At 45.6% G+C, this 25,010-nt stretch overlaps 50 non-coding genes and 1 pseudogene across 50 annotated transcripts in view; all 51 read left to right on the top strand.

Moving 5' to 3' along the window:
* Positions 1–50: 50 nt before the first annotated feature.
* On the top strand, positions 51–242 carry LOC128451848 (U2 spliceosomal RNA). The gene has a single exon (XR_008340374.1). It is a non-coding gene; the product is annotated as a U2 spliceosomal RNA (small nuclear RNA).
* A 514-nt stretch (positions 243–756) lies between these two features.
* Positions 757–869, top strand: LOC128452238 (U5 spliceosomal RNA). Its single transcript, XR_008340739.1, has one exon. It is a non-coding gene; the product is annotated as a U5 spliceosomal RNA (small nuclear RNA).
* Positions 870–1,049: 180 nt separating this feature from the next.
* On the top strand, positions 1,050–1,241 carry LOC128452970 (U2 spliceosomal RNA). Its single transcript, XR_008341446.1, has one exon. It is a non-coding gene; the product is annotated as a U2 spliceosomal RNA (small nuclear RNA).
* A 506-nt stretch (positions 1,242–1,747) lies between these two features.
* LOC128452334 (U5 spliceosomal RNA) lies at positions 1,748–1,860 on the top strand. Its single transcript, XR_008340832.1, has one exon. It is a non-coding gene; the product is annotated as a U5 spliceosomal RNA (small nuclear RNA).
* Positions 1,861–2,040: 180 nt separating this feature from the next.
* Positions 2,041–2,232, top strand: LOC128452854 (U2 spliceosomal RNA). Its single transcript, XR_008341335.1, has one exon. It is a non-coding gene; the product is annotated as a U2 spliceosomal RNA (small nuclear RNA).
* A 514-nt stretch (positions 2,233–2,746) lies between these two features.
* LOC128452333 (U5 spliceosomal RNA) lies at positions 2,747–2,859 on the top strand. The gene has a single exon (XR_008340831.1). It is a non-coding gene; the product is annotated as a U5 spliceosomal RNA (small nuclear RNA).
* A 180-nt stretch (positions 2,860–3,039) lies between these two features.
* Positions 3,040–3,231, top strand: LOC128452853 (U2 spliceosomal RNA). The gene has a single exon (XR_008341334.1). It is a non-coding gene; the product is annotated as a U2 spliceosomal RNA (small nuclear RNA).
* A 514-nt stretch (positions 3,232–3,745) lies between these two features.
* LOC128452237 (U5 spliceosomal RNA) lies at positions 3,746–3,858 on the top strand. The gene has a single exon (XR_008340738.1). It is a non-coding gene; the product is annotated as a U5 spliceosomal RNA (small nuclear RNA).
* A 179-nt stretch (positions 3,859–4,037) lies between these two features.
* LOC128452969 (U2 spliceosomal RNA) lies at positions 4,038–4,229 on the top strand. Its single transcript, XR_008341445.1, has one exon. It is a non-coding gene; the product is annotated as a U2 spliceosomal RNA (small nuclear RNA).
* Positions 4,230–4,743: 514 nt separating this feature from the next.
* On the top strand, positions 4,744–4,856 carry LOC128452236 (U5 spliceosomal RNA). The gene has a single exon (XR_008340737.1). It is a non-coding gene; the product is annotated as a U5 spliceosomal RNA (small nuclear RNA).
* Positions 4,857–5,036: 180 nt separating this feature from the next.
* Positions 5,037–5,228, top strand: LOC128452968 (U2 spliceosomal RNA). The gene has a single exon (XR_008341444.1). It is a non-coding gene; the product is annotated as a U2 spliceosomal RNA (small nuclear RNA).
* Positions 5,229–5,742: 514 nt separating this feature from the next.
* Positions 5,743–5,855, top strand: LOC128452235 (U5 spliceosomal RNA). The gene has a single exon (XR_008340736.1). It is a non-coding gene; the product is annotated as a U5 spliceosomal RNA (small nuclear RNA).
* A 180-nt stretch (positions 5,856–6,035) lies between these two features.
* Positions 6,036–6,227, top strand: LOC128451781 (U2 spliceosomal RNA). The gene has a single exon (XR_008340312.1). It is a non-coding gene; the product is annotated as a U2 spliceosomal RNA (small nuclear RNA).
* A 514-nt stretch (positions 6,228–6,741) lies between these two features.
* LOC128452233 (U5 spliceosomal RNA) lies at positions 6,742–6,854 on the top strand. The gene has a single exon (XR_008340734.1). It is a non-coding gene; the product is annotated as a U5 spliceosomal RNA (small nuclear RNA).
* A 180-nt stretch (positions 6,855–7,034) lies between these two features.
* LOC128452967 (U2 spliceosomal RNA) lies at positions 7,035–7,226 on the top strand. The gene has a single exon (XR_008341443.1). It is a non-coding gene; the product is annotated as a U2 spliceosomal RNA (small nuclear RNA).
* A 514-nt stretch (positions 7,227–7,740) lies between these two features.
* LOC128452232 (U5 spliceosomal RNA) lies at positions 7,741–7,853 on the top strand. Its single transcript, XR_008340733.1, has one exon. It is a non-coding gene; the product is annotated as a U5 spliceosomal RNA (small nuclear RNA).
* A 180-nt stretch (positions 7,854–8,033) lies between these two features.
* On the top strand, positions 8,034–8,225 carry LOC128451780 (U2 spliceosomal RNA). Its single transcript, XR_008340311.1, has one exon. It is a non-coding gene; the product is annotated as a U2 spliceosomal RNA (small nuclear RNA).
* A 514-nt stretch (positions 8,226–8,739) lies between these two features.
* On the top strand, positions 8,740–8,852 carry LOC128452231 (U5 spliceosomal RNA). The gene has a single exon (XR_008340732.1). It is a non-coding gene; the product is annotated as a U5 spliceosomal RNA (small nuclear RNA).
* A 180-nt stretch (positions 8,853–9,032) lies between these two features.
* On the top strand, positions 9,033–9,224 carry LOC128452966 (U2 spliceosomal RNA). Its single transcript, XR_008341442.1, has one exon. It is a non-coding gene; the product is annotated as a U2 spliceosomal RNA (small nuclear RNA).
* A 514-nt stretch (positions 9,225–9,738) lies between these two features.
* On the top strand, positions 9,739–9,851 carry LOC128452229 (U5 spliceosomal RNA). Its single transcript, XR_008340731.1, has one exon. It is a non-coding gene; the product is annotated as a U5 spliceosomal RNA (small nuclear RNA).
* A 180-nt stretch (positions 9,852–10,031) lies between these two features.
* LOC128452964 (U2 spliceosomal RNA) lies at positions 10,032–10,223 on the top strand. The gene has a single exon (XR_008341440.1). It is a non-coding gene; the product is annotated as a U2 spliceosomal RNA (small nuclear RNA).
* A 514-nt stretch (positions 10,224–10,737) lies between these two features.
* LOC128452228 (U5 spliceosomal RNA) lies at positions 10,738–10,850 on the top strand. Its single transcript, XR_008340730.1, has one exon. It is a non-coding gene; the product is annotated as a U5 spliceosomal RNA (small nuclear RNA).
* Positions 10,851–11,030: 180 nt separating this feature from the next.
* On the top strand, positions 11,031–11,222 carry LOC128451779 (U2 spliceosomal RNA). The gene has a single exon (XR_008340310.1). It is a non-coding gene; the product is annotated as a U2 spliceosomal RNA (small nuclear RNA).
* Positions 11,223–11,736: 514 nt separating this feature from the next.
* Positions 11,737–11,849, top strand: LOC128451992 (U5 spliceosomal RNA). The gene has a single exon (XR_008340503.1). It is a non-coding gene; the product is annotated as a U5 spliceosomal RNA (small nuclear RNA).
* Positions 11,850–12,029: 180 nt separating this feature from the next.
* On the top strand, positions 12,030–12,201 carry LOC128451969 (uncharacterized; annotated as a pseudogene).
* A 514-nt stretch (positions 12,202–12,715) lies between these two features.
* On the top strand, positions 12,716–12,828 carry LOC128452226 (U5 spliceosomal RNA). Its single transcript, XR_008340728.1, has one exon. It is a non-coding gene; the product is annotated as a U5 spliceosomal RNA (small nuclear RNA).
* Positions 12,829–13,008: 180 nt separating this feature from the next.
* Positions 13,009–13,200, top strand: LOC128451919 (U2 spliceosomal RNA). Its single transcript, XR_008340441.1, has one exon. It is a non-coding gene; the product is annotated as a U2 spliceosomal RNA (small nuclear RNA).
* A 514-nt stretch (positions 13,201–13,714) lies between these two features.
* Positions 13,715–13,827, top strand: LOC128452225 (U5 spliceosomal RNA). Its single transcript, XR_008340727.1, has one exon. It is a non-coding gene; the product is annotated as a U5 spliceosomal RNA (small nuclear RNA).
* A 180-nt stretch (positions 13,828–14,007) lies between these two features.
* Positions 14,008–14,199, top strand: LOC128452963 (U2 spliceosomal RNA). The gene has a single exon (XR_008341439.1). It is a non-coding gene; the product is annotated as a U2 spliceosomal RNA (small nuclear RNA).
* A 514-nt stretch (positions 14,200–14,713) lies between these two features.
* On the top strand, positions 14,714–14,826 carry LOC128452521 (U5 spliceosomal RNA). The gene has a single exon (XR_008341014.1). It is a non-coding gene; the product is annotated as a U5 spliceosomal RNA (small nuclear RNA).
* A 180-nt stretch (positions 14,827–15,006) lies between these two features.
* LOC128451792 (U2 spliceosomal RNA) lies at positions 15,007–15,198 on the top strand. The gene has a single exon (XR_008340322.1). It is a non-coding gene; the product is annotated as a U2 spliceosomal RNA (small nuclear RNA).
* A 514-nt stretch (positions 15,199–15,712) lies between these two features.
* On the top strand, positions 15,713–15,825 carry LOC128452501 (U5 spliceosomal RNA). The gene has a single exon (XR_008340995.1). It is a non-coding gene; the product is annotated as a U5 spliceosomal RNA (small nuclear RNA).
* A 180-nt stretch (positions 15,826–16,005) lies between these two features.
* On the top strand, positions 16,006–16,197 carry LOC128452961 (U2 spliceosomal RNA). Its single transcript, XR_008341438.1, has one exon. It is a non-coding gene; the product is annotated as a U2 spliceosomal RNA (small nuclear RNA).
* A 514-nt stretch (positions 16,198–16,711) lies between these two features.
* LOC128452224 (U5 spliceosomal RNA) lies at positions 16,712–16,824 on the top strand. Its single transcript, XR_008340726.1, has one exon. It is a non-coding gene; the product is annotated as a U5 spliceosomal RNA (small nuclear RNA).
* Positions 16,825–17,004: 180 nt separating this feature from the next.
* On the top strand, positions 17,005–17,196 carry LOC128452960 (U2 spliceosomal RNA). Its single transcript, XR_008341437.1, has one exon. It is a non-coding gene; the product is annotated as a U2 spliceosomal RNA (small nuclear RNA).
* Positions 17,197–17,710: 514 nt separating this feature from the next.
* On the top strand, positions 17,711–17,823 carry LOC128452223 (U5 spliceosomal RNA). The gene has a single exon (XR_008340725.1). It is a non-coding gene; the product is annotated as a U5 spliceosomal RNA (small nuclear RNA).
* A 180-nt stretch (positions 17,824–18,003) lies between these two features.
* LOC128451777 (U2 spliceosomal RNA) lies at positions 18,004–18,195 on the top strand. The gene has a single exon (XR_008340308.1). It is a non-coding gene; the product is annotated as a U2 spliceosomal RNA (small nuclear RNA).
* A 514-nt stretch (positions 18,196–18,709) lies between these two features.
* Positions 18,710–18,822, top strand: LOC128452222 (U5 spliceosomal RNA). The gene has a single exon (XR_008340724.1). It is a non-coding gene; the product is annotated as a U5 spliceosomal RNA (small nuclear RNA).
* A 180-nt stretch (positions 18,823–19,002) lies between these two features.
* On the top strand, positions 19,003–19,194 carry LOC128451921 (U2 spliceosomal RNA). The gene has a single exon (XR_008340443.1). It is a non-coding gene; the product is annotated as a U2 spliceosomal RNA (small nuclear RNA).
* Positions 19,195–19,708: 514 nt separating this feature from the next.
* On the top strand, positions 19,709–19,821 carry LOC128452220 (U5 spliceosomal RNA). Its single transcript, XR_008340722.1, has one exon. It is a non-coding gene; the product is annotated as a U5 spliceosomal RNA (small nuclear RNA).
* A 180-nt stretch (positions 19,822–20,001) lies between these two features.
* Positions 20,002–20,193, top strand: LOC128451862 (U2 spliceosomal RNA). The gene has a single exon (XR_008340388.1). It is a non-coding gene; the product is annotated as a U2 spliceosomal RNA (small nuclear RNA).
* Positions 20,194–20,706: 513 nt separating this feature from the next.
* Positions 20,707–20,819, top strand: LOC128452219 (U5 spliceosomal RNA). The gene has a single exon (XR_008340721.1). It is a non-coding gene; the product is annotated as a U5 spliceosomal RNA (small nuclear RNA).
* A 180-nt stretch (positions 20,820–20,999) lies between these two features.
* Positions 21,000–21,191, top strand: LOC128451861 (U2 spliceosomal RNA). The gene has a single exon (XR_008340387.1). It is a non-coding gene; the product is annotated as a U2 spliceosomal RNA (small nuclear RNA).
* A 513-nt stretch (positions 21,192–21,704) lies between these two features.
* Positions 21,705–21,817, top strand: LOC128452497 (U5 spliceosomal RNA). The gene has a single exon (XR_008340991.1). It is a non-coding gene; the product is annotated as a U5 spliceosomal RNA (small nuclear RNA).
* Positions 21,818–21,997: 180 nt separating this feature from the next.
* Positions 21,998–22,189, top strand: LOC128451846 (U2 spliceosomal RNA). Its single transcript, XR_008340373.1, has one exon. It is a non-coding gene; the product is annotated as a U2 spliceosomal RNA (small nuclear RNA).
* Positions 22,190–22,702: 513 nt separating this feature from the next.
* On the top strand, positions 22,703–22,815 carry LOC128452496 (U5 spliceosomal RNA). Its single transcript, XR_008340990.1, has one exon. It is a non-coding gene; the product is annotated as a U5 spliceosomal RNA (small nuclear RNA).
* Positions 22,816–22,995: 180 nt separating this feature from the next.
* Positions 22,996–23,187, top strand: LOC128451768 (U2 spliceosomal RNA). Its single transcript, XR_008340299.1, has one exon. It is a non-coding gene; the product is annotated as a U2 spliceosomal RNA (small nuclear RNA).
* A 514-nt stretch (positions 23,188–23,701) lies between these two features.
* On the top strand, positions 23,702–23,814 carry LOC128452218 (U5 spliceosomal RNA). Its single transcript, XR_008340720.1, has one exon. It is a non-coding gene; the product is annotated as a U5 spliceosomal RNA (small nuclear RNA).
* A 177-nt stretch (positions 23,815–23,991) lies between these two features.
* On the top strand, positions 23,992–24,183 carry LOC128451912 (U2 spliceosomal RNA). The gene has a single exon (XR_008340434.1). It is a non-coding gene; the product is annotated as a U2 spliceosomal RNA (small nuclear RNA).
* A 513-nt stretch (positions 24,184–24,696) lies between these two features.
* On the top strand, positions 24,697–24,809 carry LOC128452217 (U5 spliceosomal RNA). Its single transcript, XR_008340719.1, has one exon. It is a non-coding gene; the product is annotated as a U5 spliceosomal RNA (small nuclear RNA).
* Positions 24,810–24,989: 180 nt separating this feature from the next.
* Positions 24,990–25,010, top strand: part of LOC128451805 (U2 spliceosomal RNA) — a 192-nt gene continuing 171 nt past the window's right edge. Inside the window, exon 1 of the small nuclear RNA XR_008340334.1 lies at positions 24,990–25,010. This exon is cut by the window's right edge and continues 171 nt beyond it. This is a non-coding gene — a small nuclear RNA (U2 spliceosomal RNA).

The raw sequence follows: 25,010 nt of genomic DNA, 5'->3' as shown, positions 1-25,010 counted from the left end.
AGGGAGATTTGCGCCAAGAGCTTGGCGTGGACATCCAACACTTGTGGATTATCGCTTCTCGGCCTTTTGGCTAAGATCAAGTGTAGTATCTGTTCTTATCAGTTTAATATCTGATATGTCCTCTATATGAGGACTACATATTAAGCAGATTTTTGGCAAGAGGAGCAGAAATTTGGAGCTTGCTCCCTTCTCTCCATGCATCGACCTAGCATTGCAGAGCCGCTGGGAACGGTGCACTCTGTTCTTACCTTGTAGAAAAGCAAACACTCAAACAATTGTGGAGTTTTAAAGGTGAATTCTACACTGGGTCAATGAAACTGAGGGAATGGCCTGGCAGAGTTTGACAAGTGTGCGAAACCGCTCTGATGACTCACTGCCTTGTGAAATGATCATGCATGACTCTGCACGGGGTCACAATGAGCTTCAACTGGATTCCAAATTGAATCAGAAGCGTTTGTCAAAAACTGAAACTGGTTTTCACTCAAGATCCTCTGGGAGACTTGGTGAGAAAGCAGAGTCAGCTTTTTGGACCCAATGTAAGTGGTTCAGGGATGTATCGCTTAAAAAGGCTTAAAAGCCAATCACTAGTCAGGGCAGGAGCAAATAAAGACTTGTATAATTTTGTTTGTCAGATGGGGGCGTGGTGGGAATGTTGTATACTAGAATCTGACTTGCGGAAAGCAAAGAGAGGCCCACCGCATACGTGGTGACTGTGACCGAGAGGCTCCTCCGCTGCTCTCGAACAGAGGGCCATGCTGACTCTGGTTTCTCTTCATAACGCACAAGTCTTTCGCCTTTTACTAAAGACTTCCGTGGAGAGGAACAAACATGAGTTGAATCTATTTTTGGCAGGCTTTGCTTTATGGCTGAGCCTTATGAAATTGTGAAAAGTCAAAGAATTGTCTAGGTCAGAAATCAAGTGTCCACAAAGGAGAGCTTAGGCGGAGGTGATGAGCAGCAGCCATTGTTATGCACACCTAAAAACGGGGTACCACAGCAAGGGACATTTGCGCCAAGAGCTTGGCGTGGACATCCAACACTTGTGGATTATCGCTTCTCGGCCTTTTGGCTAAGATCAAGTGTAGTATCTGTTCTTATCAGTTTAATATCTGATATGTCCTCTATATGAGGACTACATATTAAGCAGATTTTTGGCAAGAGGAGCAGAAATTTGGAGCTTGCTCCCTTCTCTCCACGCATCGACCTAGCATTGCAGTGCCGCTGGGAACGGTGCACTCTGTTCTTACCTTGTAGAAAAGCAAACAATTGTGGAGTTTTAAAGGTGAATTCTACACTGGGTCAATGAAACTGAGGGAATGGCCTGGCAGAGTTTGACAAGTGTGCGAAACCGCTCTGATGACTCACTGCCTTGTGAAGTGATCATGCATGACTCTGCACGGGGTCACAATGAGCTTCAACTGGATTCCAAATTGAATCAGAAGCGTTTGTCAAAAACTGAAACTGGTTTTCACTCAAGATCATCTGGGAGACTTGGTGAGAGAGCAGAGTCAGCTTTTTGGACCCAATGTAAGTGGTTCAGGGATGTATCGCTTAAAAAGGCTTAAAAGCCAATCACTAGTCAGGGCAGGAGCAAATAAAGACTTGTATAATTTTGGTTGGCAGATGGGGGCGTGGTGGGAATGTTGTATACTAGAATCTGACATGCGGAAAGCAAAGAGAGGCCCACCAAGTAGGTGGTGACTGTGACCGAGAGGCTCCTCCGCTGCTCTCGAACAGAGGGCCATGCTGACTCTGGTTTCTCTTCATAACGCACAAGTCTTTCGCCTTTTACTAAAGACTTCCGTGGAGAGGAACAAACATGAGTTGAATCTATTTTTGGCAGGCTTTGCTTTATGGCTGAGCCTTATGAAATTGTGAAAAGTCAAAGAATTGTCTAGGTCAGAAATCAAGTGTCCACAAAGGAGAGCTTAGGCGGAGGTGATGAGCAGCAGCCATTGTTATGCACACCTACAAACGGGGTACCACAGCAAGGGAGAATTGCGCCAAGAGCTTGGCGTGGACATCCAACACTTGTGGATTATCGCTTCTCGGCCTTTTGGCTAAGATCAAGTGTAGTATCTGTTCTTATCAGTTTAATATCTGATATGTCCTCTATATGAGGACTACATATTAAGCAAATTTTTGGCAAGAGGAGCAGAAATTTGGAGCTTGCTCCCTTCTCTCCACGCATCGACCTAGCATTGCAGTGCCGCTGGGAACGGTGCACTCTGTTCTTACCTTGTAGAAAAGCAAACACTCAAACAATTGTGGAGTTTTAAAGGTGAATTCTACACTGGGTCAATGAAACTGAGGGAATGGCCTGGCAGAGTTTGACAAGTGTGCAAAACCGCTCTGATGACTCACTGCCTTGTGAAGTGATCATGCATGACTCTGCACGGGGTCACAATGAGCTTCAACTGGATTCCAAATTGAATCAGAAGCGTTTGTCAAAAACTGAAACTGGTTTTCACTCAAGATCATCTGGGAGACTTGGTGAGAGAGCAGAGTCAGCTTTTTGGACCCAATGTAAGTGGTTCAGGGATGTATCGCTTAAAAAGGCTTAAAAGCCAATCACTAGTCAGGGCAGGAGCAAATAAAGACTTGTATAATTTTGGTTGGCAGATGGGGGCGTGGTGGGAATGTTGTATACTAGAATCTGACATGCGGAAAGCAAAGAGAGGCCCACCAAGTAGGTGGTGACTGTGACCGAGAGGCTCCTCCGCTGCTCTCGAACAGAGGGCCATGCTGACTCTGGTTTCTCTTCATAACGCACAAGTCTTTCGCCTTTTACTAAAGACTTCCGTGGAGAGGAACAAACATGAGTTGAATCTATTTTTGGCAGGCTTTGCTTTATGGCTGAGCCTTATGAAATTGTGAAAAGTCAAAGAATTGTCTAGGTCAGAAATCAAGTGTCCACAAAGGAGAGCTTAGGCGGAGGTGATGAGCAGCAGCCATTGTTATGCACACCTACAAACGGGGTACCACAGCAAGGGAGAATTGCGCCAAGAGCTTGGCGTGGACATCCAACACTTGTGGATTATCGCTTCTCGGCCTTTTGGCTAAGATCAAGTGTAGTATCTGTTCTTATCAGTTTAATATCTGATATGTCCTCTATATGAGGACTACATATTAAGCAAATTTTTGGCAAGAGGAGCAGAAATTTGGAGCTTGCTCCCTTCTCTCCACGCATCGACCTAGCATTGCAGTGCCGCTGGGAACGGTGCACTCTGTTCTTACCTTGTAGAAAAGCAAACACTCAAACAATTGTGGAGTTTTAAAGGTGAATTCTACACTGGGTCAATGAAACTGAGGGAATGGCCTGGCAGAGTTTGACAAGTGTGCAAAACCGCTCTGATGACTCACTGCCTTGTGAAGTGATTGTGCATGACTCTGCACGGGGTCACAATGAGCTTCAACTGGATTCCAAATTGAATCAGAAGCGTTTGTCAAAAACTGAAACTGGTTTTCACTCAAGATCCTCTGGGAGACTTGGTGAGAAAGCAGAGTCAGCTTTTTGGACCCAATGTAAGTGGTTCAGGGATGTATCGCTTAAAAAGGCTTAAAAGCCAATCACTAGTCAGGGCAGGAGCAAATAAAGACTTGTATAATTTTGTTTGGCAGATGGGGGCGTGGTGGGAATGTTGTATACTAGAATCTGACTTGCGGAAAGCAAAGAGAGGCCCACCGCATACGTGGTGACTGTGACCGAGAGGCTCCTCCGCTGCTCTCGAACAGAGGGCCATGCTGACTCTGGTTTCTCTTCATAACGCACAAGTCTTTCGCCTTTTACTAAAGACTTCCGTGGAGAGGAACAAACATGAGTTGAATCTATTTTTGGCAGGCTTTGCTTTATGGCTGAGCCTTATGAAATTGTGAAAAGTCAAAGAATTGTCTAGGTCAGAAATCAAGTGTCCACAAAGAGAGCTTAGGCGGAGGTGATGAGCAGCAGCCATTGTTATGCACACCTAAAAACGGGGTACCACAGCAAGGGACATTTGCGCCAAGAGCTTGGCGTGGACATCCAACACTTGTGGATTATCGCTTCTCGGCCTTTTGGCTAAGATCAAGTGTAGTATCTGTTCTTATCAGTTTAATATCTGATATGTCCTCTATATGAGGACTACATATTAAGCAGATTTTTGGCAAGAGGAGCAGAAATTTGGAGCTTGCTCCCTTCTCTCCACGCATCGACCTAGCATTGCAGTGCCGCTGGGAACGGTGCACTCTGTTCTTACCTTGTAGAAAAGCAAACACTCAAACAATTGTGGAGTTTTAAAGGTGAATTCTACACTGGGTCAATGAAACTGAGGGAATGGCCTGGCAGAGTTTGACAAGTGTGCGAAACCGCTCTGATGACTCATTGCCTTGTGAAGTGATCATGCATGACTCTGCACGGGGTCACAATGAGCTTCAACTGGATTCCAAATTGAATCAGAAGCGTTTGTCAAAAACTGAAACTGGTTTTCACTCAAGATCCTCTGGGAGACTTGGTGAGAGAGCAGAGTCAGCTTTTTGGACCCAATGTAAGTGGTTCAGGGATGTATCGCTTAAAAAGGCTTAAAAGCCAATCACTAGTCAGGGCAGGAGCAAATAAAGACTTGTATAATTTTGGTTGGCAGATGGGGGCGTGGTGGGAATGTTGTATACTAGAATCTGACATGCGGAAAGCAAAGAGAGGCCCACCAAGTAGGTGGTGACTGTGACCGAGAGGCTCCTCCGCTGCTCTCGAACAGAGGGCCATGCTGACTCTGGTTTCTCTTCATAACGCACAAGTCTTTCGCCTTTTACTAAAGACTTCCGTGGAGAGGAACAAACATGAGTTGAATCTATTTTTGGCAGGCTTTGCTTTATGGCTGAGCCTTATGAAATTGTGAAAAGTCAAAGAATTGTCTAGGTCAGAAATCAAGTGTCCACAAAGGAGAGCTTAGGCGGAGGTGATGAGCAGCAGCCATTGTTATGCACACCTACAAACGGGGTACCACAGCAAGGGAGAATTGCGCCAAGAGCTTGGCGTGGACATCCAACACTTGTGGATTATCGCTTCTCGGCCTTTTGGCTAAGATCAAGTGTAGTATCTGTTCTTATCAGTTTAATATCTGATATGTCCTCTATATGAGGACTACATATTAAGCAGATTTTTGGCAAGAGGAGCAGAAATTTGGAGCTTGCTCCCTTCTCTCCACGCATCGACCTAGCATTGCAGTGCCGCTGGGAACGGTGCACTCTGTTCTTACCTTGTAGAAAAGCAAACACTCAAACAATTGTGGAGTTTTAAAGGTCAATTCTACACTGGGTCAATGAAACTGAGGGAATGGCCTGGCAGAGTTTGACAAGTGTGCGAAACCACTCTGATGACTCACTGCCTTGTGAAGTGATCATGCATGACTCTGCACGGGGTCACAATGAGCTTCAACTGGATTCCAAATTGAATCAGAAGCGTTTGTCAAAAACTGAAACTGGTTTTCACTCAAGATCCTCTGGGAGACTTGGTGAGAAAGCAGAGTCAGCTTTTTGGACCCAATGTAAGTGGTTCAGGGATGTATCGCTTAAAAAGGCTTAAAAGCCAATCACTAGTCAGGGCAGGAGCAAATAAAGACTTGTATAATTTTGGTTGGCAGATGGGGGCGTGGTGGGAATGTTGTATACTAGAATCTGACATGCGGAAAGCAAAGAGAGGCCCACCGCGTAGGTGGTGACTGTGACCGAGAGGCTCCTCCGCTGCTCTCGAACAGAGGGCCATGCTGACTCTGGTTTCTCTTCATAACGCACAAGTCTTTCGCCTTTTACTAAAGACTTCCGTGGAGAGGAACAAACATGAGTTGAATCTATTTTTGGCAGGCTTTGCTTTATGGCTGAGCCTTATGAAATTGTGAAAAGTCAAAGAATTGTCTAGGTCAGAAATCAAGTGTCCACAAAGGAGAGCTTAGGCGGAGGTGATGAGCAGCAGCCATTGTTATGCACACCTACAAACGGGGTACCACAGCAAGGGAGATTTGCGCCAAGAGCTTGGCGTGGACATCCAACACTTGTGGATTATCGCTTCTCGGCCTTTTGGCTAAGATCAAGTGTAGTATCTGTTCTTATCAGTTTAATATCTGATATGTCCTCTATATGAGGACTACATATTAAGCAGATTTTTGGCAAGAGGAGCAGAAATTTGGAGCTTGCTCCCTTCTCTCCATGCATCGACCTAGCATTGCAGTGCCGCTGGGAACGGTGCACTCTGTTCTTACCTTGTAGAAAAGCAAACACTCAAACAATTGTGGAGTTTTAAAGGTGAATTCTACACTGGGTCAATGAAACTGAGGGAATGGCCTGGCAGAGTTTGACAAGTGTGCGAAACCGCTCTGATGACTCACTGCCTTGTGAAATGATCATGCATGACTCTGCACGGGGTCACAATGAGCTTCAACTGGATTCCAAATTGAATCAGAAGCGTTTGTCAAAAACTGAAACTGGTTTTCACTCAAGATCCTCTGGGAGACTTGGTGAGAAAGCAGAGTCAGCTTTTTGGACCCAATGTAAGTGGTTCAGGGATGTATCGCTTAAAAAGGCTTAAAAGCCAATCACTAGTCAGGGCAGGAGCAAATAAAGACTTGTATAATTTTGTTTGGCAGATGGGGGCGTGGTGGGAATGTTGTATACTAGAATCTGACTTGCGGAAAGCAAAGAGAGGCCCACCGCATACGTGGTGACTGTGACCGAGAGGCTCCTCCGCTGCTCTCGAACAGAGGGCCATGCTGACTCTGGTTTCTCTTCATAACGCACAAGTCTTTCGCCTTTTACTAAAGACTTCCGTGGAGAGGAACAAACATGAGTTGAATCTATTTTTGGCAGGCTTTGCTTTATGGCTGAGCCTTATGAAATTGTGAAAAGTCAAAGAATTGTCTAGGTCAGAAATCAAGTGTCCACAAAGGAGAGCTTAGGCGGAGGTGATGAGCAGCAGCCATTGTTATGCACACCTAAAAACGGGGTACCACAGCAAGGGACATTTGCGCCAAGAGCTTGGCGTGGACATCCAACACTTGTGGATTATCGCTTCTCGGCCTTTTGGCTAAGATCAAGTGTAGTATCTGTTCTTATCAGTTTAATATCTGATATGTCCTCTATATGAGGACTACATATTAAGCAGATTTTTGGCAAGAGGAGCAGAAATTTGGAGCTTGCTCCCTTCTCTCCACGCATCGACCTAGCATTGCAGTGCCGCTGGGAACGGTGCACTCTGTTCTTACCTTGTAGAAAAGCAAACACTCAAACAATTGTGGAGTTTTAAAGGTGAATTCTACACTGGGTCAATGAAACTGAGGGAATGGCCTGGCAGAGTTTGACAAGTGTGCGAAACCGCTCTGATGACTCACTGCCTTGTGAAGTGATCATGCATGACTCTGCACGGGGTCACAATGAGCTTCAACTGGATTCCAAATTGAATCAGAAGCGTTTGTCAAAAACTGAAACTGGTTTTCACTCAAGATCCTCTGGGAGACTTGGTGAGAGAGCAGAGTCAGCTTTTTGGACCCAATGTAAGTGGTTCAGGGATGTATCGCTTAAAAAGGCTTAAAAGCCAATCACTAGTCAGGGCAGGAGCAAATAAAGACTTGTATAATTTTGGTTGGCAGATGGGGGCGTGGTGGGAATGTTGTATACTAGAATCTGACATGCGGAAAGCAAAGAGAGGCCCACCAAGTAGGTGGTGACTGTGACCGAGAGGCTCCTCCGCTGCTCTCGAACAGAGGGCCATGCTGACTCTGGTTTCTCTTCATAACGCACAAGTCTTTCGCCTTTTACTAAAGACTTCCGTGGAGAGGAACAAACATGAGTTGAATCTATTTTTGGCAGGCTTTGCTTTATGGCTGAGCCTTATGAAATTGTGAAAAGTCAAAGAATTGTCTAGGTCAGAAATCAAGTGTCCACAAAGGAGAGCTTAGGCGGAGGTGATGAGCAGCAGCCATTGTTATGCACACCTACAAACGGGGTACCACAGCAAGGGAGATTTGCGCCAAGAGCTTGGCGTGGACATCCAACACTTGTGGATTATCGCTTCTCGGCCTTTTGGCTAAGATCAAGTGTAGTATCTGTTCTTATCAGTTTAATATCTGATATGTCCTCTATATGAGGACTACATATTAAGCAGATTTTTGGCAAGAGGAGCAGAAATTTGGAGCTTGCTCCCTTCTCTCCATGCATCGACCTAGCATTGCAGTGCCGCTGGGAACGGTGCACTCTGTTCTTACCTTGTAGAAAAGCAAACACTCAAACAATTGTGGAGTTTTAAAGGTGAATTCTACACTGGGTCAATGAAACTGAGGGAATGGCCTGGCAGAGTTTGACAAGTGTGCGAAACCGCTCTGATGACTCACTGCCTTGTGAAATGATCATGCATGACTCTGCACGGGGTCACAATGAGCTTCAACTGGATTCCAAATTGAATCAGAAGCGTTTGTCAAAAACTGAAACTGGTTTTCACTCAAGATCATCTGGGAGACTTGGTGAGAGAGCAGAGTCAGCTTTTTGGACCCAATGTAAGTGGTTCAGGGATGTATCGCTTAAAAAGGCTTAAAAGCCAATCACTAGTCAGGGCAGGAGCAAATAAAGACTTGTATAATTTTGGTTGGCAGATGGGGGCGTGGTGGGAATGTTGTATACTAGAATCTGACATGCGGAAAGCAAAGAGAGGCCCACCAAGTAGGTGGTGACTGTGACCGAGAGGCTCCTCCGCTGCTCTCGAACAGAGGGCCATGCTGACTCTGGTTTCTCTTCATAACGCACAAGTCTTTCGCCTTTTACTAAAGACTTCCGTGGAGAGGAACAAACATGAGTTGAATCTATTTTTGGCAGGCTTTGCTTTATGGCTGAGCCTTATGAAATTGTGAAAAGTCAAAGAATTGTCTAGGTCAGAAATCAAGTGTCCACAAAGGAGAGCTTAGGCGGAGGTGATGAGCAGCAGCCATTGTTATGCACACCTAAAAACGGGGTACCACAGCAAGGGACATTTGCGCCAAGAGCTTGGCGTGGACATCCAACACTTGTGGATTATCGCTTCTCGGCCTTTTGGCTAAGATCAAGTGTAGTATCTGTTCTTATCAGTTTAATATCTGATATGTCCTCTATATGAGGACTACATATTAAGCAGATTTTTGGCAAGAGGAGCAGAAATTTGGAGCTTGCTCCCTTCTCTCCACGCATCGACCTAGCATTGCAGTGCCGCTGGGAACGGTGCACTCTGTTCTTACCTTGTAGAAAAGCAAACACTCAAACAATTGTGGAGTTTTAAAGGTGAATTCTACACTGGGTCAATGAAACTGAGGGAATGGCCTGGCAGAGTTTGACAAGTGTGCGAAACCGCTCTGATGACTCACTGCCTTGTGAAGTGATCATGCATGACTCTGCACGGGGTCACAATGAGCTTCAACTGGATTCCAAATTGAATCAGAAGCGTTTGTCAAAAACTGAAACTGGTTTTCACTCAAGATCCTCTGGGAGACTTGGTGAGAGAGCAGAGTCAGCTTTTTGGACCCAATGTAAGTGGTTCAGGGATGTATCGCTTAAAAAGGCTTAAAAGCCAATCACTAGTCAGGGCAGGAGCAAATAAAGACTTGTATAATTTTGGTTGGCAGATGGGGGCGTGGTGGGAATGTTGTATACTAGAATCTGACATGCGGAAAGCAAAGAGAGGCCCACCAAGTAGGTGGTGACTGTGACCGAGAGGCTCCTCCGCTGCTCTCGAACAGAGGGCCATGCTGACTCTGGTTTCTCTTCATAACGCACAAGTCTTTCGCCTTTTACTAAAGACTTCCGTGGAGAGGAACAAACATGAGTTGAATCTATTTTTGGCAGGCTTTGCTTTATGGCTGAGCCTTATGAAATTGTGAAAAGTCAAAGAATTGTCTAGGTCAGAAATCAAGTGTCCACAAAGGAGAGCTTAGGCGGAGGTGATGAGCAGCAGCCATTGTTATGCACACCTACAAACGGGGTACCACAGCAAGGGAGAATTGCGCCAAGAGCTTGGCGTGGACATCCAACACTTGTGGATTATCGCTTCTCGGCCTTTTGGCTAAGATCAAGTGTAGTATCTGTTCTTATCAGTTTAATATCTGATATGTCCTCTATATGAGGACTACATATTAAGCAGATTTTTGGCAAGAGGAGCAGAAATTTGGAGCTTGCTCCCTTCTCTCCACGCATCGACCTAGCATTGCAGTGCCGCTGGGAACGGTGCACTCTGTTCTTACCTTGTAGAAAAGCAAACACTCAAACAATTGTGGAGTTTTAAAGGTCAATTCTACACTGGGTCAATGAAACTGAGGGAATGGCCTGGCAGAGTTTGACAAGTGTGCGAAACCACTCTGATGACTCACTGCCTTGTGAAGTGATCATGCATGACTCTGCACGGGGTCACAATGAGCTTCAACTGGATTCCAAATTGAATCAGAAGCGTTTGTCAAAAACTGAAACTGGTTTTCACTCAAGATCCTCTGGGAGACTTGGTGAGAAAGCAGAGTCAGCTTTTTGGACCCAATGTAAGTGGTTCAGGGATGTATCGCTTAAAAAGGCTTAAAAGCCAATCACTAGTCAGGGCAGGAGCAAATAAAGACTTGTATAATTTTGGTTGGCAGATGGGGGCGTGGTGGGAATGTTGTATACTAGAATCTGACATGCGGAAAGCAAAGAGAGGCCCACCGCGTAGGTGGTGACTGTGACCGAGAGGCTCCTCCGCTGCTCTCGAACAGAGGGCCATGCTGACTCTGGTTTCTCTTCATAACGCACAAGTCTTTCGCCTTTTACTAAAGACTTCCGTGGAGAGGAACAAACATGAGTTGAATCTATTTTTGGCAGGCTTTGCTTTATGGCTGAGCCTTATGAAATTGTGAAAAGTCAAAGAATTGTCTAGGTCAGAAATCAAGTGTCCACAAAGGAGAGCTTAGGCGGAGGTGATGAGCAGCAGCCATTGTTATGCACACCTACAAACGGGGTACCACAGCAAGGGAGATTTGCGCCAAGAGCTTGGCGTGGACATCCAACACTTGTGGATTATCGCTTCTCGGCCTTTTGGCTAAGATCAAGTGTAGTATCTGTTCTTATCAGTTTAATATCTGATATGTCCTCTATATGAGGACTACATATTAAGCAGATTTTTGGCAAGAGGAGCAGAAATTTGGAGCTTGCTCCCTTCTCTCCATGCATCGACCTAGCATTGCAGTGCCGCTGGGAACGGTGCACTCTGTTCTTACCTTGTAGAAAAGCAAACACTCAAACAATTGTGGAGTTTTAAAGGTGAATTCTACACTGGGTCAATGAAACTGAGGGAATGGCCTGGCAGAGTTTGACAAGTGTGCGAAACCGCTCTGATGACTCACTGCCTTGTGAAGTGATCATGCATGACTCTGCACGGGGTCACAATGAGCTTCAACTGGATTCCAAATTGAATCAGAAGCGTTTGTCAAAAACTGAAACTGGTTTTCACTCAAGATCCTCTGGGAGACTTGGTGAGAAAGCAGAGTCAGCTTTTTGGACCCAATGTAAGTGGTTCAGGGATGTATCGCTTAAAAAGGCTTAAAAGCCAATCACTAGTCAGGGCAGGAGCAAATAAAGACTTGTATAATTTTGGTTGGCAGATGGGGGCGTGGTGGGAATGTTGTATACTAGAATCTGACATGCGGAAAGCAAAGAGAGGCCCACCAAGTAGGTGGTGACTGTGACCGAGAGGCTCCTCCGCTGCTCTCGAACAGAGGGCCATGCTAACTCTGGTTTCTCTTCATAACGCACAAGTCTTTCGCCTTTTACTAAAGACTTCCGTGGAGAGGAACAAACATGAGTTGAATCTATTTTTGGCAGGCTTTGCTTTATGGCTGAGCCTTATGAAATTGTGAAAAGTCAAAGAATTGTCTAGGTCAGAAATCAAGTGTCCACAAAGGAGAGCTTAGGCGGAGGTGATGAGCAGCAGCCATTGTTATGCACACCTACAAACGGGGTACCACAGCAAGGGAGAATTGCGCCAAGAGCTTGGCGTGGACATCCAACACTTGTGGATTATCGCTTCTCGGCCTTTTGGCTAAGATCAAGTGTAGTATCTGTTCTTATCAGTTTAATATCTGATGTGTCCTCTATATGAGGACTACATATTAAGCAGATTTTTGGAGCTTGCTCCCTTCTCTCCACGCATCGACCTAGCATTGCAGTGCCGCTGGGAACGGTGCACTCTGTTCTTACCTTGTAGAAAAGCAAACACTCAAACAATTGTGGAGTTTTAAAGGTCAATTCTACACTGGGTCAATGAAACTGAGGGAATGGCCTGGCAGAGTTTGACAAGTGTGCGAAACCACTCTGATGACTCACTGCCTTGTGAAGTGATCATGCATGACTCTGCACGGGGTCACAATGAGCTTCAACTGGATTCCAAATTGAATCAGAAGCGTTTGTCAAAAACTGAAACTGGTTTTCACTCAAGATCCTCTGGGAGACTTGGTGAGAAAGCAGAGTCAGCTTTTTGGACCCAATGTAAGTGGTTCAGGGATGTATCGCTTAAAAAGGCTTAAAAGCCAATAACTAGTCAGGGCAGGAGCAAATAAAGACTTGTATAATTTTGGTTGGCAGATGGGGGCGTGGTGGGAATGTTGTATACTAGAATCTGACATGCGGAAAGCAAAGAGAGGCCCACCGCGTAGGTGGTGACTGTGACCGAGAGGCTCCTCCGCTGCTCTCGAACAGAGGGCCATGCTGACTCTGGTTTCTCTTCATAACGCACAAGTCTTTCGCCTTTTACTAAAGACTTCCGTGGAGAGGAACAAACATGAGTTGAATCTATTTTTGGCAGGCTTTGCTTTATGGCTGAGCCTTATGAAATTGTGAAAAGTCAAAGAATTGTCTAGGTCAGAAATCAAGTGTCCACAAAGGAGAGCTTAGGCGGAGGTGATGAGCAGCAGCCATTGTTATGCACACCTACAAACGGGGTACCACAGCAAGGGAGATTTGCGCCAAGAGCTTGGCGTGGACATCCAACACTTGTGGATTATTGCTTCTCGGCCTTTTGGCTAAGATCAAGTGTAGTGTCTGTTCTTATCAGTTTAATATCTGATATGTCCTCTATATGAGGACTACATATTAAGCAGATTTTTGGCAAGAGGAGCAGAAATTTGGAGCTTGCTCCCTTCTCTCCACGCATCGACCTAGCATTGCAGTGCCGCTGGGAACGGTGCACTCTGTTCTTACCTTGTAGAAAAGCAAACACTCAAACAATTGTGGAGTTTTAAAGGTCAATTCTACACTGGGTCAATGAAACTGAGGGAATGGCCTGGCAGAGTTTGACAAGTGTGCGAAACCGCTCTGATGACTCACTGCCTTGTGAAGTGATCATGCATGACTCTGCACGGGGTCACAATGAGCTTCAACTGGATTCCAAATTGAATCAGAAGCGTTTGTCAAAAACTGAAACTGGTTTTCACTCAAGATCCTCTGGGAGACTTGGTGCGAGAGCAGAGTCAGCTTTTTGGACCCAATGTAAGTGGTTCAGGGATGTATCGCTTAAAAAGGCTTAAAAGCCAATCACTAGTCAGGGCAGGAGCAAATAAAGACTTGTATAATTTTGGTTGGCAGATGGGGGCGTGGTGGGAATGTTGTATACTAGAATCTGACATGCGGAAAGCAAAGAGAGGCCCACCAAGTAGGTGGTGACTGTGACCGAGAGGCTCCTCCGCTGCTCTCGAACAGAGGGCCATGCTGACTCTGGTTTCTCTTCATAACGCACAAGTCTTTCGCCTTTTACTAAAGACTTCCGTGGAGAGGAACAAACATGAGTTGAATCTATTTTTGGCAGGCTTTGCTTTATGGCTGAGCCTTATGAAATTGTGAAAAGTCAAAGAATTGTCTAGGTCAGAAATCAAGTGTCCACAAAGGAGAGCATAGGCGGAGGTGATGAGCAGCAGCCATTGTTATGCACACCTACAAACGGGGTACCACAGCAAGGGAGAATTGCGCCAAGAGCTTGGCGTGGACATCCAACACTTGTGGATTATCGCTTCTCGGCCTTTTGGCTAAGATCAAGTGTAGTATCTGTTCTTATCAGTTTAATATCTGATATGTCCTCTATATGAGGACTACATATTAAGCAGATTTTTGGCAAGAGGAGCAGAAATTTGGAGCTTGCTCCCTTCTCTCCACGCATCGACCTAGCATTGCAGTGCCGCTGGGAACGGTGCACTCTGTTCTTACCTTGTAGAAAAGCAAACACTCAAACAATTGTGGAGTTTTAAAGGTGAATTCTACACTGGGTCAATGAAACTGAGGGAATGGCCTGGCAGAGTTTGACAAGTGTGCGAAACCGCTCTGATGACTCACTGCCTTGTGAAATGATCATGCATGACTCTGCACGGGGTCACAATGAGCTTCAACTGGATTCCAAATTGAATCAGAAGCGTTTGTCAAAAACTGAAACTGGTTTTCACTCAAGATCCTCTGGGAGACTTGGTGAGAAAGCAGAGTCAGCTTTTTGGACCCAATGTAAGAGGTTCAGGGATGTATCGCTTAAAAAGGCTTAAAAGCCAATCACTAGTCAGGGCAGGAGCAAATAAAGACTTGTATAATTTTGGTTGGCAGATGGGGGCGTGGTGGGAATGTTGTATACTAGAATCTGACATGCGGAAAGCAAAGAGAGGCCCACCGCGTAGGTGGTGACTGTTACCGAGAGGCTCCTCCGCTGCTCTCGAATAGAGGGCCATGCTGACTCTGGTTTCTCTTCATAACGTACAAGTCTTTCGCCTTTTACTAAAGGCTTCCGTGGAGAGGAACACACATGAGTTGAATCTATTTTTGGCAGGCTTTGCTTTATGGCTGAGCCTTATGAAATTGTGAAAAGTCAAAGAATTGTCTAGGTCAGAAATCAAGTGTCCACAAAGGAGAGCTTAGGCGGAGGTGATGAGCAGCAGCCATTGTTATGCACACCTACAAACGGGGTACCACAGCAAGGGAGATTTGCGCCAAGAGCTTGGCGTGGACATCCAACACTTGTGGATTATTGCTTCTCGGCCTTTTGGCTAAGATCAAGTGTAGTATCTGTTCTTATCAGTTTAATATCTGATATGTCCTCTATATGAGGACTACATATTAAGCAGATTTTTGGCAAGAGGAGCAGAAATTTGGAGCTTGCTCCCTTCTCTCCACGCATCGACCTAGCATTGCAGTGCCGCTGGGAACGGTGCACTCTGTTCTTACCTTGTAGAAAGGCAAACACTCAAACAATTGTGGAGTTTTAAAGGTCAATTCTACACTGGGTCAATGAAACTGAGGGAATGGCCCGGCAGAGTTTGACAAGTGTGCAAAACCGCTCTGATGACTCACTGCCTTGTGAAGTGATCATGCATGACTCTGCACGGGGTCACAATGAGCTTCAACTGGATTCCAAATTGAATCAGAAGCGTTTGTCAAAAACTGAAACTGGTTTTCACTCAAGATCCTCTGGGAGACTTGGTGAGAAAGCAGAGTCAGCTTTTTGGACCCAATGTAAGTGGTTCAGGGATGTATCGCTTAAAAAGGCTTAAAAGCCAATCACTAGTCAGGGCAGGAGCAAATAAAGACTTGTATAATTTTGGTTGGCAGATGGGGGCGTGGTGGGAATGTTGTATACTAGAATCTGACATGCGGAAAGCAAAGAGAGGCCCACCGCGTAGGTGGTGACTGTGACCGAGAGGCTCCTCCGCTGCTCTCGAACAGAGGGCCATGCTGACTCTGGTTTCTCTTCATTACGCACAAGTCTTTCGCCTTTTACTAAAGACTTCCGTGGAGAGGAACACACATGAGTTGAATCTATTTTTGGCAGGCTTTGCTTTATGGCTGAGCCTTATGAAATTGTGAAAAGTTAAAGAATTGTCTAGGTCAGAAATCAAGTGTCCACAAAGGAGAGCTTAGGCGGAGGTGATGAGCAGCAGCCATTGTTATGCACACCTACAAACGGGGTACCACAGCAAGGGAGATTTGCGCCAAGAGCTTGGCGTGGACATCCAACACTTGTGGATTATCGCTTCTCGGCCTTTTGGCTAAGATCAAGTGTAGTATCTGTTCTTATCAGTTTAATATCTGATATGTCCTCTATATGAGGACTACATATTAAGCAGATTTTTGGCAAGAGGAGCAGAAATTTGGAGCTTGCTCCCTTCTCTCCACGCATCGACCTAGCATTGCAGTGCCGCTGGGAACGGTGCACTCTGTTCTTACCTTGTAGAAAAGCAAACACTCAAACAATTGTGGAGTTTTAAAGGTCAATTCTACACTGGGTCAATGAAACTGAGGGAATGGCCTGGCAGAGTTTGACAAGTGTGCGAAACCGCTCTGATGACTCACTGCCTTGTGAAGTGATCATGCATGACTCTGCACGGGGTCACAATGAGCTTCAACTGGATTCCAAATTGAATCAGAAGCGTTTGTCAAAAACTGAAACTGGTTTTCACTCAAGATCCTCTGGGAGACTTGGTGAGAGAGCAGAGTCAGCTTTTTGGACCCAATGTAAGTGGTTCAGGGATGTATCGCTTAAAAAGGCTTAAAAGCCAATCACTAGTCAGGGCAGGAGCAAATAAAGACTTGTATAATTTTGGTTGGCAGATGGGGGCGTGGTGGGAATGTTGTATACTAGAATCTGACATGCGGAAAGCAAAGAGAGGCCCACCAAGTAGGTGGTGACTGTGACCGAGAGGCTCCTCCGCTGCTCTCGAACAGAGGGCCATGCTGACTCTGGTTTCTCTTCATAACGCACAAGTCTTTCGCCTTTTACTAAAGACTTCCGTGGAGAGGAACAAACATGAGTTGAATCTATTTTTGGCAGGCTTTGCTTTATGGCTGAGCCTTATGAAATTGTGAAAAGTCAAAGAATTGTCTAGGTCAGAAATCAAGTGTCCACAAAGGAGAGCTTAGGCGGAGGTGATGAGCAGCAGCCATTGTTATGCACACCTACAAACGGGGTACCACAGCAAGGGAGAATTGCGCCAAGAGCTTGGCGTGGACATCCAACACTTGTGGATTATCGCTTCTCGGCCTTTTGGCTAAGATCAAGTGTAGTATCTGTTCTTATCAGTTTAATATCTGATATGTCCTCTATATGAGGACTACATATTAAGCAGATTTTTGGCAAGAGGAGCAGAAATTTGGAGCTTGCTCCCTTCTCTCCACGCATCGACCTAGCATTGCAGTGCCGCTGGGAACGGTGCACTCTGTTCTTACCTTGTAGAAAAGCAAACACTCAAACAATTGTGGAGTTTTAAAGGTCAATTCTACACTGGGTCAATGAAACTGAGGGAATGGCCTGGCAGAGTTTGACAAGTGTGCGAAACCACTCTGATGACTCACTGCCTTGTGAAGTGATCATGCATGACTCTGCACGGGGTCACAATGAGCTTCAACTGGATTCCAAATTGAATCAGAAGCGTTTGTCAAAAACTGAAACTGGTTTTCACTCAAGATCCTCTGGGAGACTTGGTGAGAAAGCAGAGTCAGCTTTTTGGACCCAATGTAAGTGGTTCAGGGATGTATCGCTTAAAAAGGCTTAAAAGCCAATCACTAGTCAGGGCAGGAGCAAATAAAGACTTGTATAATTTTGGTTGGCAGATGGGGGCGTGGTGGGAATGTTGTATACTAGAATCTGACATGCGGAAAGCAAAGAGAGGCCCACCGCGTAGGTGGTGACTGTGACCGAGAGGCTCCTCCGCTGCTCTCGAACAGAGGGCCATGCTGACTCTGGTTTCTCTTCATAACGCACAAGTCTTTCGCCTTTTACTAAAGACTTCCGTGGAGAGGAACAAACATGAGTTGAATCTATTTTTGGCAGGCTTTGCTTTATGGCTGAGCCTTATGAAATTGTGAAAAGTCAAAGAATTGTCTAGGTCAGAAATCAAGTGTCCACAAAGGAGAGCTTAGGCGGAGGTGATGAGCAGCAGCCATTGTTATGCACACCTACAAACGGGGTACCACAGCAAGGGAGATTTGCGCCAAGAGCTTGGCGTGGACATCCAACACTTGTGGATTATCGCTTCTCGGCCTTTTGGCTAAGATCAAGTGTAGTATCTGTTCTTATCAGTTTAATATCTGATATGTCCTCTATATGAGGACTACATATTAAGCAGATTTTTGGCAAGAGGAGCAGAAATTTGGAGCTTGCTCCCTTCTCTCCATGCATCGACCTAGCATTGCAGTGCCGCTGGGAACGGTGCACTCTGTTCTTACCTTGTAGAAAAGCAAACACTCAAACAATTGTGGAGTTTTAAAGGTGAATTCTACAGTGGGTCAATGAAACTGAGGGAATGGCCTGGCAGAGTTTGACAAGTGTGCGAAACCGCTCTGATGACTCACTGCCTTGTGAAATGATCATGCATGACTCTGCACGGGGTCACAATGAGCTTCAACTGGATTCCAAATTGAATCAGAAGCGTTTGTCAAAAACTGAAACTGGTTTTCACTCAAGATCCTCTGGGAGACTTGGTGAGAGAGCAGAGTCAGCTTTTTGGACCCAATGTAAGTGGTTCAGGGATGTATCGCTTAAAAAGGCTTAAAAGCCAATCACTAGTCAGGGCAGGAGCAAATAAAGACTTGTATAATTTTGGTTGGCAGATGGGGGCGTTGTGGGAATGTTGTATACTAGAATCTGACATGCGGAAAGCAAAGAGAGGCCCACCAAGTAGGTGGTGACTGTGACCGAGAGGCTCCTCCGCTGCTCTCGAACAGAGGGCCATGCTGACTCTGGTTTCTCTTCATAACGCACAAGTCTTTCGCCTTTTACTAAAGACTTCCGTGGAGAGGAACAAACATGAGTTGAATCTATTTTTGGCAGGCTTTGCTTTATGGCTGAGCCTTATGAAATTGTGAAAAGTCAAAGAATTGTCTAGGTCAGAAATCAAGTGTCCACAAAGGAGAGCTTAGGCGGAGGTGATGAGCAGCAGCCATTGTTATGCACACCTACAAACGGGGTACCACAGCAAGGGAGAATTGCGCCAAGAGCTTGGCGTGGACATCCAACACTTGTGGATTATCGCTTCTCGGCCTTTTGGCTAAGATCAAGTGTAGTATCTGTTCTTATCAGTTTAATATCTGATATGTCCTATATATGAGGACTACATATTAAGCAGATTTTTGGCAAGAGGAGCAGAAATTTGGAGCTTGCTCCCTTCTCTCCACGCATCGACCTAGCATTGCAGTGCCGCTGGGAACGGTGCACTCTGTTCTTACCTTGTAGAAAAGCAAACACTCAAACAATTGTGGAGTTTTAAAGGTCAATTCTACACTGGGTCAATGAAACTGAGGGAATGGCCTGGCAGAGTTTGACAAGTGTGCGAAACCACTCTGATGACTCACTGCCTTGTGAAGTGATCATGCATGACTCTGCACGGGGTCACAATGAGCTTCAACTGGATTCCAAATTGAATCAGAAGCGTTTGTCAAAAACTGAAACTGGTTTTCACTCAAGATCCTCTGGGAGACTTGGTGAGAAAGCAGAGTCAGCTTTTTGGACCCAATGTAAGTGGTTCAGGGATGTATCGCTTAAAAAGGCTTAAAAGCCAATCACTAGTCAGGGCAGGAGCAAATAAAGACTTGTATAATTTTGGTTGGCAGATGGGGGCGTGGTGGGAATGTTGTATACTAGAATCTGACATGCGGAAAGCAAAGAGAGGCCCACCGCGTAGGTGGTGACTGTGACCGAGAGGCTCCTCCGCTGCTCTCGAACAGAGGGCCATGCTGACTCTGGTTTCTCTTCATAACGCACAAGTCTTTCGCCTTTTACTAAAGACTTCCGTGGAGAGGAACAAACATGAGTTGAATCTATTTTTGGCAGGCTTTGCTTTATGGCTGAGCCTTATGAAATTGTGAAAAGTCAAAGAATTGTCTAGGTCAGAAATCAAGTGTCCACAAAGGAGAGCTTAGGCGGAGGTGATGAGCAGCAGCCATTGTTATGCACACCTACAAACGGGGTACCACAGCAAGGGAGAATTGCCTCAAGAGCTTGGCGTGGACATCCAACACTTGTGGATTATCGCTTCTCGGCCTTTTGGCTAAGATCAAGTGTAGTATCTGTTCTTATCAGTTTAATATCTGATATGTCCTCTATGTGAGGACTACATATTAAGCAGATTTTTGGCAAGAGGAGCAGAAATTTGGAGCTTGCTCCCTTCTCTCCACGCATCGACCTAGAATTGCAGTGCCGCTGGGAACGGTGCACTCTGTTCTTACCTTGTAGAAAAGCAAACACTCAAACAATTGTGGAGTTTTAAAGGTGAATTCTACACCGGGTCAATGAAACTGAGGGAATAGCCTGGCAGAGTTTGACAAGTGTGCAAAACCGCTCTGATGACTCACTGCCTTGTGAAGTGATCATGCATGACTCTGCAAGGGGTCACAATGAGCTTCAACTGGATTCCAAATTGAATCAGAAGCGTTTGTCAAAAACTGAAACTGTTTTCACTCAAGATCCTCTGGGAGACTTGGTGAGAAAGCAGAGTTAGCTTTTTGGACCCAATGTAAGTGGTTCAGGGATGTATCGCTTAAAAAGGCTTAAAAGCCAATCACTAGTCAGGGCAGGAGCAAATAAAGACTTGTATAATTTTGGTTGGCAGATGGGGGCGTGGTGGGAATGTTGTATACTAGAATCTGACATGCGGAAAGCAAAGAGAGGCCCACCGCGTAGGTGGTGACTGTGACCGAGAGGCTCCTCCGCTGCTCTCGAACAGAGGGCCATGCTGACTCTGGTTTCTCTTCATAACGCACAAGTCTTTCGCCTTTTACTAAAGACTTCCGTGGAGAGGAACAAACATGAGTTGAATCTATTTTTGGCAGGCTTTGCTTTATGGCTGAGCCTTATGAAATTGTGAAAAGTCAAAGAATTGTCTAGGTCAGAAATCAAGTGTCCACAAAGGAGAGCTTAGGCGGAGGTGATGAGCAGCAGCCATTGTTATGCACACCTACAAACGGGGTACCACAGCAAGGGAGAATTGCCTCAAGAGCTTGGCGTGGACATCCAACACTTGTGGATTATCGCTTCTCGGCCTTTTGGCTAAGATCAAGTGTAGTATCTGTTCTTATCAGTTTAATATCTGATATGTCCTCTATGTGAGGACTACATATTAAGCAGATTTTTGGCAAGAGGAGCAGAAATTTGGAGCTTGCTCCCTTCTCTCCACGCATCGACCTAGAATTGCAGTGCCGCTGGGAACGGTGCACTCTGTTCTTACCTTGTAGAAAAGCAAACACTCAAACAATTGTGGAGTTTTAAAGGTGAATTCTACACCGGGTCAATGAAACTGAGGGAATAGCCTGGCAGAGTTTGACAAGTGTGCAAAACCGCTCTGATGACTCACTGCCTTGTGAAGTGATCATGCATGACTCTGCAAGGGGTCACAATGAGCTTCAACTGGATTCCAAATTGAATCAGAAGCGTTTGTCAAAAACTGAAACTGTTTTCACTCAAGATCCTCTGGGAGACTTGGTGAGAAAGCAGAGTTAGCTTTTTGGACCCAATGTAAGTGGTTCAGGGATGTATCGCTTAAAAAGGCTTAAAAGCCAATCACTAGTCAGGGCAGGAGCAAATAAAGACTTGTATAATTTTGGTTGGCAGATGCGGGCGTGGTGGGAATGTTGTATACTAGAATCTGACATGCGGAAAGCAAAGAGAGGCCCACCGCGTAGGTGGTGACTGTGACCGAGAGGCTCCTCCGCTGCTCTCGAACAGAGGGCCATGCTGACTCTGGTTTCTCTTCATAACGCACAAGTCTTTCGCCTTTTACTAAAGACTTCCGTGGAGAGGAGCAAACATGAGTTGAATCTATTTTTGGCAGGCTTTGCTTTATGGCTGAGCCTTATGAAATTGTGAAAAGTCAAAGAATTGTCTAGGTCAGAAATCAAGTGTCCACAAAGGAGAGCTTAGGCGGAGGTGATGAGCAGCAGCCATTGTTATGCACACCTACAAACGGGGTACCACAGCAAGGGAGAATTGCGCCAAGAGCTTGGCGTGGACATCCAACACTTGTGGATTATCGCTTCTCGGCCTTTTGGCTAAGATCAAGTGTAGTATCTGTTCTTATCAGTTTAATATCTGATATGTCCTCTATATGAGGACTACATATTAAGCAGATTTTTGGCAAGAGGAGCAGAAATTTGGAGCTTGCTCCCTTCTCTTCAAGCATCGACCTAGCATTGCAGTGCCGCTGGGAACGGTGCACTCTGTTCTTACCTTGTAGAAAAGCAAACACTCAAACAATTGTGGAGTTTTAAAGGTGAATTCTACACTGGGTCAATGAAACTGAGGGAATAGCCTGGCAGAGTTTGACAAGTGTGCAAAACCGCTCTGATGACTCACTGCCTTGTGAAGTGATCATGCATGACTCTGCAAGGGGTCACAATGAGCTTCAACTGGATTCCAAATTGAATCAGAAGCGTTTGTCAAAAACTGAAACTGTTTTCACTCAAGATCCTCTGGGAGACTTGGTGAGAAAGCAGAGTCAGCTTTTTGGACCCAATGTAAGTGGTTCAGGGATGTATCGCTTAAAAAGGCTTAAAAGCCAATCCCTAGTCAGGGCAGGAGCAAATAAAGACTTGTATAATTTTGGTTGGCAGATGCGGGCGTGGTGGGAATGTTGTATACTAGAATCTGACATGCGGAAAGCAAAGAGAGGCCCACCGCGTAGGTGGTGACTGTGACCGAGAGGCTCCTCCGCTGCTCTCGAACAGAGGGCCATGCTGACTCTGGTTTCTCTTCATAACGCACAAGTCTTTCGCCTTTTACTAAAGACTTCCGTGGAGAGGAGCAAACATGAGTTGAATCTATTTTTGGCAGGCTTTGCTTTATGGCTGAGCCTTATGAAATTGTGAAAAGTCAAAGAATTGTCTAGGTCAGAAATCAAGTGTCCACAAAGGAGAGCTTAGGCGGAGGTGATGAGCAGCAGCCATTGTTATGCACACCTACAAACGGGGTACCACAGCAAGGGAGAATTGCGCCAAGAGCTTGGCGTGGACATCCAACACTTGTGGATTATCGCTTCTCGGCCTTTTGGCTAAGATCAAGTGTAGTATCTGTTCTTATCAGTTTAATATCTGATATGTCCTCTATATGAGGACTACATATTAAGCAGATTTTTGGCAAGAGGAGCAGAAATTTGGAGCTTGCTCCCTTCTCTCCACGCATCGACCTAGCATTGCAGTGCTGCTGGGAACGGTGCACTCTGTTCTTACCTTGTAGAAAAGCAAACACTCAAACAATTGTGGAGTTTTAAAGGTGAATTCTACACTGGGTCAATGAAACTGAGGGAATGGCCTAGCAGAGTTTGACAAGTGTGCAAAACCGCTCTGATGACTCACTGCCTTGTGAAGTGATCATGCATGACTCTGCACGGGGTCACAATGAGCTTCAACTGGATTCCAAATTGAATCAGAAGCGTTTGTCAAAAACTGAAACTGGTTTTCACTCAAGATCCTCTGGGAGACTTGGTGAGAAAGCAGAGTCAGCTTTTTGGACCCAATGTAAGTGGTTCAGGGATGTATCGCTTAAAAAGGCTTAAAAGCCAATCACTAGTCAGGGCAGGAGCAAATAAAGACTTGTATAATTTTGGTTGGCAGATGGGGGCGTGGTGGGAATGTTGTATACTAGAATCTGACATGCGGAAAGCAAAGAGAGGCCCACCGCGTAGGTGGTGACTGTGACCGAGAGGCTCCTTCACTGCTCTCGAACAGAGGGCCATGCTGACTCTGGTTTCTCTTCATAACGCACAAGTCTTTCGCCTTTTACTAAAGACTTCCGTGGAGAGGAACAAACATGAGTTGAATCTATTTTTGGCAGGCTTTGCTTTATGGCTGAGCCTTATGAAATTGTGAAAAGTCAAAGAATTGTCTAGGTCAGAAATCAAGTGTCCACAAAGAGCTTAGGCGGAGGTGATGAGCAGCAGCCATTGTTATGCACACCTACAAACGGGGTACCACAGCAAGGGAGAATTGCGCCAAGAGCTTGGCGTGGACATCCAACACTTGTGGATTATCGCTTCTCGGCCTTTTGGCTAAGATCAAGTGTAGTATCTGTTCTTATCAGTTTAATATCTGATATGTCCTCTATATGAGGACTACATATTAAGCAGATTTTTGGCAAGAGGAGCAGAAATTTGGAGCTTGCTCCCTTCTCTCCAAGCATCGACATAGCATTGCAGTGCCGCTGGGAACGGTGCACTCTGTTCTTACCTTGTAGAAAAGCAAACACTCAAACAATTGTGGAGTTTTAAAGGTGAATTCTACACTGGGTCAATGAAACTGAGGGAATAGCCTGGCAGAGTTTGACAAGTGTGCAAAACCGCTCTGATGACTCACTGCCTTGTGAAGTGATCATGCATGACTCTGCAAGGGGTCACAATGAGCTTCAACTGGATTCCAAATTGAATCAGAAGCGTTTGTCAAAAACTGAAACTGTTTTCACTCAAGATCCTCTGGGAGACTTGGTGAGAAAGCAGAGTTAGCTTTTTGGACCCAATGTAAGTGGTTCAGGGATGTATCGCTTAAAAAGGCTTAAAAGCCAATCACTAGTCAGGGCAGGAGCAAATAAAGACTTGTATAATTTTGGTTGGCAGATGGGGGCGTGGTGGGAATGTTGTATACTAGAATCTGACATGCGGAAAGCAAAGAGAGGCCCACCGCGTAGGTGGTGACTGTGACCGAGAGGCTCCTCCGCTGCTCTCGAACAGAGGGCCATGCTGACTCTGGTTTCTCTTCATAACGCACAAGTCTTTCGCCTTTTACTAAAGACTTCCGTGGAGAGGAACAAACATGAGTTGAATCTATTTTTGGCAGGCTTTGCTTTATGGCTGAGCCTTATGAAATTGTGAAAAGTCAAAGAATTGTCTAGGTCAGAAATCAAGTGTCCACAAAGGAGAGCTTAGGCGGAGGTGATGAGCAGCAGCCATTGTTATGCACACCTACAAACGGGGTACCACAGCAAGGGAGAATTGCCTCAAGAGCTTGGCGTGGACATCCAACACTTGTGGATTATCGCTTCTCGGCCTTTTGGC

Source organism: Pleuronectes platessa, chromosome 11, assembly GCF_947347685.1.
Source record: "Pleuronectes platessa chromosome 11, fPlePla1.1, whole genome shotgun sequence".
NCBI classification, from domain to species: Eukaryota; Metazoa; Chordata; class Actinopteri; order Pleuronectiformes; family Pleuronectidae; genus Pleuronectes; species Pleuronectes platessa.
The sequence above is the reverse complement of the archived record's forward strand: the minus strand, read 5'-3'. Positions and strand labels throughout refer to the sequence as shown.